Source organism: Rhea americana, unplaced genomic scaffold (assembly GCF_003343005.1).
Source record: "Rhea americana isolate MKP2758 unplaced genomic scaffold, rheAme1 scaffold_59, whole genome shotgun sequence".
Classification (NCBI taxonomy): Eukaryota; Metazoa; Chordata; class Aves; order Rheiformes; family Rheidae; genus Rhea; species Rhea americana.
Window position 1 is genome coordinate 2,028,386 of NW_028186745.1, and position 10,189 is coordinate 2,038,574.

Sequence of the window (10,189 nt, forward strand, 5' to 3'; positions counted from 1 at the left end):
ACCCAATGACCAGATAAATGGCCTCGGTGATAAGAATCATTTACCAAGTAAGAACATGTTAGCACTCTGTTAGGACTTGCTATACATTCTGGAAAACCACTGTTTGCTTTAAGAAAGCCGACAGTGTAGAAGGTGTCCGCGCCTTCTGTAAGAGCAGCCGTTGAAGTAGGACGGTAGCTGTGTGTGCGCAGCAAGGGTTATTTTTAATAGATAAAACCTGCCTTTTCAAATCAATAGACACTATGCAGGCTTTCATTCCGGACTGTAGCTTGTTCCATATGCTGTCAACTGTAACCAATAAATCTAAACATATATTTACTCTACATGCTCTACCACTGTGTTTTTAGGAAAACGCACGAGTTCTAACAGCAGTATGAATGGGCAATAAACCAGGACCATTTTGGAAACAAATCATTTTTCCTTTTCTTAAAAAACAGTACGTGCTGCCAAGATAGATGAAGAAATAGGGGATCAATATAAGGTATTAATCTCTTCAGCATTACAATTATACACAATCTTTTAAGCACATGTCTCGAGCTAGTGAATTATTGCATTTGAAGTCAAGCTGCAGATTAAACTTGCAGAATGAAGAGAGAGGGAGGCAGCCAAAGAGAGGGAGAGAAATGAATCTATACAAGGGAAGGGGAGTGACATTTTGATTTGACACATTAGCATCTTTATATTACTGTTCTACCAGTAAAGAGCCTCTCTGGAGGTGTATGAAAGATTTTGTGCTTAAAATCAAACAGGCAAAATAATCTTCTTTGCTGTGTAGATTAATGTTAGGAAATTTTCCGTTGCTTGTCTATGGCAATTCTGACTCTTTCTGCATACATTTAAAACATATTTGTGTTTTGTATTTTTCCTATTTTCCGAAGTCTATGTCCCTAAAATTTGCTAGTCACTGTGGGAGGGAGAAAAACGGTCAAAGCTTGGTACCTCATTTTTTCTCAAATTGAAGTACCATCCGCACTTGTCACAATCTCAGAACTGAAGTCACAGGGAGGCAGAGGAGTCTTCAGGTGGCAAGCACAGACATGAAGATAAAATAAATTCAGGTTCCAAAGACACAAGTGAGAAAGAACTATAATTTAAAAGACTCTATCTATCTATTATTTAAAAGACTCTCATGGTAGTACTTCTATCCAGCTCCAGACTCACTTTCTTCTCTCAGTCTACTCGTCTACTAGTTCTCTAAGTCTACTTATGGTTATCTTGGCGAAGTTTTGTTGTACTTTATGCCATGTCCTGAGTCCATCCTTGTTATAATCCACTTTTTCATTGCCCCCTTGAATCCCATTTCTACACAGCCCCACTTTCACTGGGTACCCATTCCTATCTTCCTATATTTTCTGATTATCCATTGGACTCTTAGACACAGCTCCCATTGGTGATTTCCCTATTTCTTCTAAGAATAAATTCAGAATTCATCCTTCTGCTAGTCTGCACTTGCCCAGTTTTCCAGCTGTAGTTGCAACTGGGATGGCAAGTGCTGATTGTCCTTCAGACAGACAGCAAAAAAGGCAAAAAAAAATGAAGCTTTATCTTTAACTACAAACTCTCATAACTTTGACACTCCCTCCTTTATAATTTGAAGATAGGAATTTCAGAAACCAGAACAGAAGAGAGGAAAAACAATCAGACTGCAGCAGTTATTTTCTGGATCAGGAAATACCAGTCTGTTTGCAGAACCAGTAACTTCTGTGAAGAATGTAAGACACAACTGCAGGCAAATTTACTGCTTTAAAGACTGCTACAAGCCAACACAAGGTTACTTCTCTTTGTCTTTTCGTTTCCCCTTTTTTCAAATTAACTACTATAATTCTATATGAGGTTTATTTTGTTTGGTTTTTTTGTAGGATACAAGTCAGATCCTTTTTAATCTTTATATATTCTCAGCCTTGATGACTCATATAGCAATGAGTTCCATTGTCTATTTTAGAAAATTGTGAATAGATATTCCACTTACCAATTTATAGCCTTCCATCTCTCAGTTTCCCTTGCAGGAGGAAAGTTCATTTAAAATTGTCTGAAGCAATCTAATTCTGCTTTTTCTTAATTTATATTTTATTTGCTCAAACAGTGTTGAACTTAATGATGGGCTCTGTGCACTCTGTGTCCGGTCTCCCCGCAGTTCCTCGCTGCCCTCTCTGCTCTTCTGTAGCCTACATAACTTCTATCATCTGCACCCTTTCCTGGGCCACTACTTGTCCCTTATTCCAGATCGTGACTCTAGTAGATAATGTTGATCTTAGCATGGGATTTTGAGGCATATCTGTTTTACTGCATTGGATATTGACTCTTTGATGTTACTCTTTCTCTTCAATCTCTTAGACAATTTTGGTTCCCAGTATTACTTTTGTTTACAAATATTTCCTACACTTAGTAATTTCCTGTGCAGGATCTTGTCAAAGGCCTGAATAAGCTGCCTGCTCTCCGTTACCTCGGTGACACTCACTGAATTTTAGCACATTAGTGAGACTCTTCAGAAAAAAACTGCAGGTTAGGCTTTATTACATCCTGGTCTTTCAGGTACTTTATTATTCTATTTTTTTGATCATTAAATTATTTTCCTGATACAGATGCAATGTTTACTCATCTGTAACTTCTTGGATCACTTATGAAGCCTTTTTAATTAGAGACATAAAATYTGCCACCCTCTAAGTTACTGATACAGTAGCCATTTTTAATTAAAACCTGTGCACTTTGGAAGCTGCTCTGTCCTCTCAAACTTAACTTAACTTAAACTCCTGTGGTGTATATCATCTAGGCCTGGTGACCTGAAGCTTTCTAATTATCTTTTTTTTTCAGCACTTTTCTTATGATAACTCAGTCATTAAGAGTTCTTCATCATTACTGACAGGCAAAGCAAGCCCAACATAGAAAACGCCACTCATCCTCTACAGCAGAGACTGATGCAAAGAAACAGCTATGTTAACATTGTCTGCATCTTCTTTAAATGCTCTTTTCCTCTCCATGGACCTATGGCTAACTGAACCTGCAACTGTGAATTTGCAGTTTCAATGTCCATGCACTGAAATCAGCTCTATAAAGTCCTTCAGCTCAGGTCTTCTCTCGAGTGAAGCCCAGCATAATGTATATATTGATTAACATAGTCCCTTGTTAACCTCTTGAATCTGTAAATTATCAACCCCAGTGCAAGGGCTGCTGACTTCTCTCATAGTTTTCCTTGTTCTTTCCTGCTGAACTATAAAATTAGCAATGATGCATGAACTGCTGCACTCTCCAATGCACTGAGACAAGCTATATATATTTAACTAAATAATAACTAAATAATTGTAATCTTATCACTAATATAGAATTAATTTTAAACTCACATTYCACAGAAAGAGAAAGTATATTGGTAATAATAAGCATGATAAAAATACTATTGTTTTATTGAATGAAAGCTATACCACTTATAAATAAACAAACACATTTTCATGAGTGAAAGCCAGAATTTTCTAGTCTCATTAAGGTAACTTAATAGCTAGCCGAAGGGGAACTGAGCTCCTGAGAAAAATCCCATTTATGGCTACTGCTAGACTTTGAATCCTAAATACAGAGTCTGATTTCTAATTTTAAGACCAAGAACTCTCACTAAATTCTTCTTATAGGACAAGCAAGATTTGGCCTACCATTAACATCTACAGGAAAGGAAAGGCCAATTAGTACTTTGTTTAGCAATGTGCAGGAGAAACTCTTAATGGAATATCACCATTTCTGTCTGTGCCTAAAATGGAGTTTACTTTTGGGGATATGATTTAAATTATTCTTTTACTGATTAAAGAACCAGAGTGCCGAAGTGATGACAAGCTTCTCCCTGTCATCTTCTTAAAATTATGACAGTCCTTTCCCCCCCCCCCTTTTTTTTTTTTTTTGCCATCCTCTCTCTAGAAGTTCATAGGAAGTAAATTTTCAAAGTAGTGACATTAATGGGACTCATGCAGTTAAATCCTAGTGCATCACTTTGAAAATTTACTTGCTAGTGTACTAATGAAAATTTAGCTCCTTGAATATTTATGATGCTCTATGGGCTATCATAAATGTGGCTTTTACTTAAATAAATAGCAGGGCCATCTGTCATATATGTATAGTTTGCTGGTGTGTGTGTAACTGCAGCCAAACAATATTGCCCAATAATGCCATGTTATTTTGTACTGTTCCATTGATTTCCTTCATTCAACCCCCCCCCCCACACACACACACCCTTGATACCTGCAGCTTTTCAGATGGATTTCACTTCTAAGGTTTAATCACCCACTTTGAAAGATTGTGAGACAAAGAGCAAAGGGAAGGAAAGCATTTTAATTGGAAAAGTGTGTTGGCATTTGAAGTGCTGAAAGCTGTTAGTTTTCCTGGRAGCTGCATGGCTACTGTCTTCTTTGGTTGGCCTCAAAAATTTCCATCAGCTACTTGCTTGCAGGGTGCTGATGGTGGGAGAAGGAGGTGCTGGAAGAYTGCTATAACCCTAAAATTTGTCACAGACATAGCTACAAAGCTGTGGTTGCTTCTGGACCTAAATAAATCCTCAAAAAGAGACTCTCCAACAGGTCTACTACAATGTCCTCCAATTACTGATTATTAATCAAGCTCTACTATTAAAGAAAGAAAATTCAGATTCCCTCTTTAATGGATTAAGCCCCCTGCCCTTGTCTTTCTGGACACATCCCAGAGCATCTGCACAAACATCCTCAAGGTCCTGCTCTTTCTCACTTCTCCCGTGCTTACAGAGAAGGGCCAACCTTGGCAGCTTCCTGCCCAGGAGCGCATCCTGAGCGCATGCCGCAGGTGATCATTAGCCCGTCTCTCGGCACCTGCTCTTCCTTCTGTGCTCTTTGTGCTTCTCAAAACTCAAGAAGACATTTGTCCCTTTTGTTAAACCAATTATTCCTGCCCTTGAAATTGTGAGTCAGCAAGGTTCAACATCAGCGTTGCAGTGTGGGCAGTTAGAAGTTGCTATGTCTTCTCGCCCCTTGTCTTCTGCTGAGTTATTTATGGCTTTTGTGCCTGCGAGACTTTTAGAGCATTCTTGGGGAATGAAATGGTTTTATAAAATGATACCAGCTGAGTAGTGGCAGCAGGATCAAGTAATGACAGAGCATTTGTGCATCTGAGGATCCAGTGGAGAAGAGACTACGCACAGAAAGCCATGGTAGCCTGATGGTTTGAACTGTGCGAGCAGCAGAGTTTAAGTCTTCATCGTCTTCACCTTTTGAGAATATAATTAGATCTACTGCTTATAATGATATCTACTAAAATCAAGGTTCTTTCATATTAATTATGTAGAAGAATAAAGAAATAGCGTATGACTAAGCAACATTGATTTCTGTCGTGTTACTTAATGACTTATCTCCCTGGAAAACTGTAGTTGTAACAATGCTTAAATTCATTACAGCTGATATAAAAAGGGCCTGAAAGGGACAAGAGCAAGTTCTAAAAAAGAGAGAGAGAGAGAGAGAGAATATGGGGAGCACAGTTGGTTACTCTGCTTAAAATACTAGACTGAGCTGCCTATTTTTAAAATTACTTGAATACTATTTCTTTTCTAAAAAGAAACTCAAATCATAATCACCATAACTCCTGATTCATTCCAATGATGTTTGTTCAATGTATACCACAAAAGTGTAGATTAGTCCTTGTTCTTTTAAAGATTATGTATCTCTTTCCCAAGGTACATGTGTGTATGTATATTTAATTTTATGCAAATTTTACTTTCTCTTGATTTGGCTAAAAAGCAGTATAATTCAAATAACTTTAATTCCCTCAAGATTGCTAAAGAAGTTTGCATCTGAAAAGCATAATAGTTCTTGTAATCATTTACTGTTATTCCTTTAGGGACTTRCAAACACAGTAATCTGATTTCATGCTTAGCCTTAAAGATTGAATGTATATCCATTACGTGTTTGTTAGCTAAACGGGAGCAAATGTTTTGGATATGTGTGCATGTGAGAAAAAAAAAATAGACAAGCACAATGGAAAAACTCTTGTATGTGTTGCAGGGCCTCTTCCCTGGTTATGAAAGCAAAAGAGGCAAAAAATAGGAACACTGTTGCTAAGCATCTCATGGTCCCTGATCGTGTCCCCATGGTAACTAGCAGAAGTCATTCACATTCTGCAGGAGCAATGGGGAGGTGCACACCTGCAGCAGTCTCTGGGGTTCGACGCTCCAAAAGAGGCAGTAAACACGACYGGTTTCAAAAAGGCTCTAAAGAGTCACCCTAAGGCAGTGAACAGGAGTCCTGTTAATATGTAAACAACCCCAAAACAACATTTGTATTTTAAGGCTAAGTTTGATCCTTCAGTTATGGGCAAACCTCTGAAAGTTTGTGGTGGGGTGGTATACAGTCCAGGAGCCAGATCCTCAAATGCTGTCAGCTTGTGAAGATCTTTTCAAAGCAGAGCTGCTGATTTTTTTTTTTTTCAAACTTTGCATTTTGTTCTCATTTTACTGCAAAAACAAATGCATTAAATTTTTAATGTTTTAATTCACTATTGCATGCTTGTTCTCTTCCTCTAAAAAATCTGTTTTTTATTATTCGTACATTTCCAATTTCATATAACAAATGTCTTTAAGATTTTCATAGCATTGATTTATCTTGAAAGGCCTGCTTTTATAGGAAATGTCACTGGCCAYTTTTATCTATATGTGCAATGGCATCTCTTAACAGTGCTACTTACAAAAAAATCCCTGATGAAATGCAAGGAAAACAAAACAAAGCAAATAACAAAAAAGTACTAAGATAGAAACAACAACTCTGCGTATTGAGGAACTCCAACCTACATTGCATATGCTTTATATGCAGTATAAGGATGAGAAAAGACTGAATGTTTAACATTTCTTTTCTTTCACTCTACTTTCTCTTTTCTTGACTATTCCCTGTGCTGAAATGCTGCTTCCTTTTCTCTTCAAGGTCTTCAGCTCCAACTTCCAATTAGCCTTTAATGATGTTTCTCTCAGAAAGTGTCACAGTCTTTTTGTGTATCTGCTAGTTTTAAAAGGGTGGCTTTTTTGAATCAAGYGTGCTCTGGAGTACTTCAGTAGATATTCACTGCAAGTTATCTGCTAGCATCGTATTATTGTTTTTTTTAAATATGTATAAGCGCGTATAAATATATATGCTTGTATACTCACGGACCTATACATAGAGTCTGTCACACACGCACATGCATGTGCCCCCAAGGCTGGGACATTCGCTATTTCTGCCAGTGACGTGAGACTGTGAACGGTACACAGAGTATGGGGATTCCTCTGCAGCAGGAAAGTGGCCTGTTATCAGCGTTCATCGCCTGCCAGAGCCTGATGATGGTGAAGGAGGACCCGGCTCTCTGATTCCCCACTTAGGGGATGGGATCCTGCACCAGCTGCCAGAGCTGCAAGATGCTGGTGTGTACYGGCTGCGCTTAATACGGCTGTTGTATATCATACCAGCATGCGTGCAAAGATTTGTAACTACGCAAAGGTGCTTCTCACCCGAGGAAAGTGCCACCCACCCAGCTCTGCACCCATCCGACGGCCGCTGGCAGCCGTGCGCRCTTACGCGCTCCTGTGCCGCAACCCTGGCGCTTGCAGGCTCCCTAAGGGTGCACGGTGTGGTTTCACTGTTACAGCAGCTCCGTCCTTGCTCCTTTCCCAGTGAGTGGCAAGCAGAGTGCTGATTACAACCGGTGATTCATCAGAGACGATCATGTGAATTATTATTGCAGAAAACTTCCTTCATAAAAATAACTTGGATGAGACAGGGGCAAAGCTGAGGCTGCCATGCCTTCAGAGGAGGAATTAACTTGCACTCTCATAGCTCAGAAATACCTATAAGTTTGCCCAATAAAGCCTGAGGCCACATGTGCATAACTCAAGATATGACTATTACAACAAATAGAGCAAACACAGCAGTTCTTTTCAATATAGTAATATTTGATCATCTGAAATATTCATATAATAGAGATTAAGAAAGAAAAAAATAATCTTTGTAGTCTTTCTCAGGATTAACCATGCCTTAGATTACTGAGCTACCTAAATTCTTCAAGCAAACTTGCTATTCAGGCCCACTTCTGTGGAGTTTAAATTTGCTATAAAAATCAAGTTCACTGAACTATGTGTAGAAACTTTGCAAAACTGGGCTGAGAAACTTTGCAAAACTGGGCTGTATCCTGAGCCCCTTTCTTGTAGAGTCTGTAACTTTGATACGAAACACGTATCCCTACAGTTCCTAACCTGGATTCAGAATCCGAGATCAGCTCAGAATAGCTTAACACCTTTAGCATCTTATATGCTTGTTAGTGATTTGTGTATATACTGTTGACTGAGGCACATTGTTTAATATAGTCATGCAGAGTAGCTAGGCAAAAATAATGGATAAATTACGAAAACAATGTATTTYATTTATGACCCTACATTTTTCATTTGAATATGTTTGATGAAAGAAATAATATATTTTAATGGCTCAAAACCTTCTAAACTATTGCAATTATAATCCTACATTATAAATAATACTTTTGATAAAAACAATTTTTACAGGGGTAAGTTTTCTTTTCATTGTCTGTAATGCTAATCTGACAGTTAAGGCATCCTTAATATATATTTGAAGAAGAGTAAAAACTATTGTACGATAAAGGAAATGATCACAAGATGGAAAGTAAAGGTTCAAGTGCTACACATGTCTTAAAATGTGTCCTTGGATGAGAAAATGTGTCTCTCTTTCCCTATCTGCCGTATACGAGAAATAGAGCTCGCCTTGCAGAGATACCGTGAGATTTCATTAGCTAATGTTTATACAGCACTTTGAACTAATGAAGCATTACAGCGCAAAGCTTTACTTTCAGCTTGGGTACTTCAAGGATAGTAGGAATGATCAAATACTCTTTTCACTTTCACTCATTGAAGAGGAGGGCTGATTTTGTTTTGAAGTTCTGACGTGCTTTCGCCTTTTTATTTCACTTCAAAGTTGCTTCTTACCTTTTACTGACTACTTATTTTAAAATCTTTTTTCTGTGTCTTCTCCTTTGTTAGCAGAACCGATCGGAGGATTGGGTTCTGTAGAGCTGTAACTGGATGCTTGGAGGAAGACATAATGCATCCTAAAAAGAAAGAGGATTCCTTATTACCAGAATCTTGCATACTGCAAAGACAACAAAAAGAGAATTCCCTTATCCACTGTTTTATTTCTAGCACTAGAGTGGCATACTTGGTCAGCATTATCTTGAGTGTACTGTGTCACAGTACAGTAAAACTGAATGGTTTTAGATCTTAGGAAACGTGCAGTGATATGTAGGCAGCTTTAAACCATTTACTGCTTGTAAGAAGTAAATCATTGCTGGCTTTGAAAAAGCCAGCAAATGTGACTTGTATACTTGTTTTTAAAATCTGTATTTTAATATTTTTTTAATTTATTTTTGAAAATAAGTGTTAAAATGCATGAAAGATAGAGAATACTTTATTTCCCAGATGATCYCCTGCTCTAGAATGCAGAGTGTATTCTGGCAGCAGTAATTTCTATAAGACGAAAGGATGAAAGTTTCATCATGTTGTACAAAACTGGCATAATGAATTTCAAGTGTTGCAAGATTTGTTCTTATTGTTTTTAATTATTTCTATTTACTCAAAGGTTATTATTGAACAGTTAGAAAAAAATTAAATCTTAGTTTGCTGATGGCCCAGGTACATTTAGTGCTGACTCTATATATTTTCAGGGATTTGAATCATGCCTAGAACAACTCCACATGCAGCATAAAGTCAGCAAGATCATAAGCTTTTTTTAAATTGGTCATATATGGTTTGCAACAGCTGTAAGCATTTTAAGCAGAATTCCAAACATTTAGCTTAAATAATCATTCCCTCTTAGTCCTAAGCCTGAATCTTCAGTAATGATTACCACATTTGCTGTCTTATTACACTTCTCCCTATTCCTCAGGATCTTTCCATGAAGACGAATTACTTGCTGCTGCTGCTACTACAGTATTGGTGTCCTGGCACTACTTCAAGAAATGTGGAGGACAGATGACAYATGATGCATTTCAAATCAGCACATCTACCCGCTGAGAGGAAAGAGCTACAGACTCCCATAGCAGAAAAGCAGTGGATTCATGGGATCCCTGGATGTGATTACAACAGTCTGCAATAAAATACGGGCTTAGAAAACACAAGGACAATTTTTATGGGAGTGTAGGATACTAGAGGGCTGAAATGAAA